Raw genomic sequence first — 2,884 nt, 5'->3', positions numbered from 1 at the left:
AGGGTAGCTTTCCAAAAACCAGTGCTGAAAAACTGGATATGAGGAAAAAATGAAAAAAAAAAAGAAAAAAAAGAATCTTAACCTTTATATCATACACATACACATTTACAGACCCCCCCCCCAAATTAACTCAAAATGGATCCTGTGCCTAAACATAAAAGCCAAAGTATAAAACTTCAGGAAGAAAGCATAAAGAAACTCTTCTAGAGTTTGAACTAGACAGATTTTTTAAAATTTAGTTTTAACAGTTATTGAAATGATACACTCTTTATACTAATTCAAAAGGATAAAACTCGTGTTCCCACTCTAAAAATCACTTTTTTACTATAAAGAATTCTCATTGCATTGGAACTAAGACTCTAGAGCTCTAGAAGTTTAAGATGACTGGCTAGAATTAGTTAGTAGGTTCCTCTCTTTTCAATTAGGTACCTGAAATAGGAAGTCTAATTCTAAATATTAGAAGCAAAGTCTATATGTTAGAAAAATAAGGAGAGAGACTATAACAGACTGCTTCAAAATACATGCCTGAGGTAAGAAACAGCTTGTACTTTCACATTGTGGCAATTTCCAGAAGAAATCTTCAGGTTTCAATGTTCAGGTTTGTATTTGGCCAGTCTTCTCCCCAGGTCTTTGATTTGGTCATTCTTCCTGGTGAGAATGCCTTTCATGTTTTGATAAGCTGCTGTTTGTTGGAATTTCTTCTCTAATTCCTTTTCAGCCATGCTCAGCTGCTTCTGAACCCTGAATAGGTCATGGTTGGCCATTGCTAGATTCTCCTCCAGGGACTTCTGGTTTTCTGTCTTGCCATTAAGTGTCCTCTGAAACTTACTCTTTAAAGAAGCTACTGTGTTTTCCAGTCATTCAAGTCTTAAACCTTTATAAAATCCTTTTAATTTCTTTGGTCAGGCTGTAAATCCCGCAGTTCTCTTTTTAGCTTTGACTTCTCATCTAATGCATGTGTTGCCTATATTTCAATGGTCTTCAGCCTTGACTTTCTCATTCTCTTCTTGAAGTCTTAAAAGTTTCCTTGTTCAGAAGTTCTGTTGTTTCACCCTTGTTAAGTGGAGCAAATTTTGACTTCATGGTATCTATGATGGGCTTTTTATTTGAAGATTTAAATTCTGCCTTTTCAAATTCTGCAACTTGTTCTAATGATTCTCTGTTTTCATCTTTGGAGATATCTGTCTGTGGTTTGAGGCACCACTTCTAGCTTGTGAGAAAAGCTGCCACAGAGGTAACACACTGGTGTGGGCTGTGTTGATGAACTCAAACTCCAGCTCACTGTAGACTACAGCCTGCAGCCCTCTCAGGACCTCGGAGACCTCCTTCACAGTGAAGGTCTCTTCCACCACCCTGTTCTCCTTGAGGTCTTGGAAGCAGAAATCTACAGTTTTGAGTCCCAAGCCTCTTTTTGAACAAGCAAGATGCATGTCTATTCCTAGATATCTTATTATTTTTGTTGCAACTGTAAATGGGATTATTTTCTTACTTTCTCTTCCTGCTGCTTCATAATTGGTATATAGAAATGAAACAGATTTCTCTACATTGATTTTGTATTCTACTATTTACTGAATTTGTTTATCAGTTCTAGAAGTTTTTTGATGATCTTTTGGTCATTCTGTATATAATATCATGTCATCTGCAAATATTGAAAGTTTTACTCCTTCCTTACCAGTTTGGGTGCCATTTACTTCTTTTTCTTGTCTGATTGCTGTGGCTAGGATTTCCAGTACTATTTTGAATAAAAGTGAGAGTGGGCATCTTTTTCATGTTCCTGACCTTAAGGAAAAGGCTGTTTTTTTCCATGAAGGATCCATGGAGGATCCTTCCATGAAGGATGTTATTTTTTCATGAGTGGCCTTAATTATGCTGAGGCATGTTCCCTGTTTTGTTGAGGGTTTTTATCATGAATGGATGTTGTACTTTGTCAAATGCTTTTTCTGCATGTATTGAAATGATCATATGATACATATCCTTTCTCTTATTGATGTGATGTATCATGTTGATTAATTTGCAAATATTGAACCACACTTGCAACCCAGGAATAAATCCCATTTGATTATGGTGAATGATTTTTTTAAATGTATTGTTGGATTAAGTTTGCTAGTATTTTGTTGAGGGTTTTGCATTTGCATTCATCAGGGATTTTGGCTTGTAGTTCTCTCATTTTAGAATTGTCTTTATCTCATTTTGGTATCAAGTAGATGCTGGTCTCCTAAGTGAATTTGGAAGTTTTCCTTCCTTTTCTATTTTTGGAGTGATTTGATAAGAATAGGTATTAACTCTTTAATTTAGTTTGTTAGAATTTGCCTGTGAAACTATCTGGTCCTTGACTTTTGTTTGTTGGGCGTTTTAAAATTACTGATCTAATTTCTTTGTTGGATATTGGTCTGTTCAGATTTTCCATTTCTTCCTGTTTCAGTTTTGGTAGTTTGGTAGTGTTTCTAGAAATTTATCCATTTTTTCTAGGTTGTCTAATTTTTTTGGCATACAGTTTTTATCGAATAATTGTATTTCTAATTATTTTCTACAAATAATTGTATTATTTATCTAATAATTGTATTTCTGTGGTTTTGGCTGTTATTTCTCTCTCTCATTTGCAATTTTTTTTATTTGAGTCCTTTCTCCTTTTTTTCTTGATAAGTCTGACTAATGGTTTATAAATTTTATTTTATGTTTTTTTTCCTCAAAGAACCAGCTCCTGGTTTCATTGATCTGTTCTCTTGCTTTTTTAGTTTCTGTATCATTTATTTCTGCTCTAATATTTATTATTTTCTTCCTTCTGCTGGTTTTAGGTTTTGTTTGTTGTTGTTTTTCTACTCCCTTGAGTGTAAAGTTAGTTTGAGATTTTTCTTTCTTCTTGAGGTAGGCCTGTGTTGTTATA

The 2,884-nt window shown here is 34.3% G+C and overlaps 1 pseudogene; it reads right to left on the bottom strand.

Moving 5' to 3' along the window:
• Nucleotides 1-587: 587 nt before the first annotated feature.
• LOC101689829 lies at nucleotides 588-2,573 on the bottom strand (annotated as a pseudogene).
• Between the last annotated feature and the right edge of the window lie 311 nt (nucleotides 2,574-2,884).

The sequence above is a fragment of the Mustela putorius genome, unplaced genomic scaffold (assembly GCF_011764305.1).
Source record: "Mustela putorius furo isolate JIRA1106 unplaced genomic scaffold, ASM1176430v1.1 tig00000407_pilon_pilon_pilon, whole genome shotgun sequence".
NCBI classification, from domain to species: domain Eukaryota; kingdom Metazoa; phylum Chordata; class Mammalia; order Carnivora; family Mustelidae; genus Mustela; species Mustela putorius.
The sequence above is the reverse complement of the archived record's forward strand: the minus strand, read 5'-3'. Positions and strand labels throughout refer to the sequence as shown.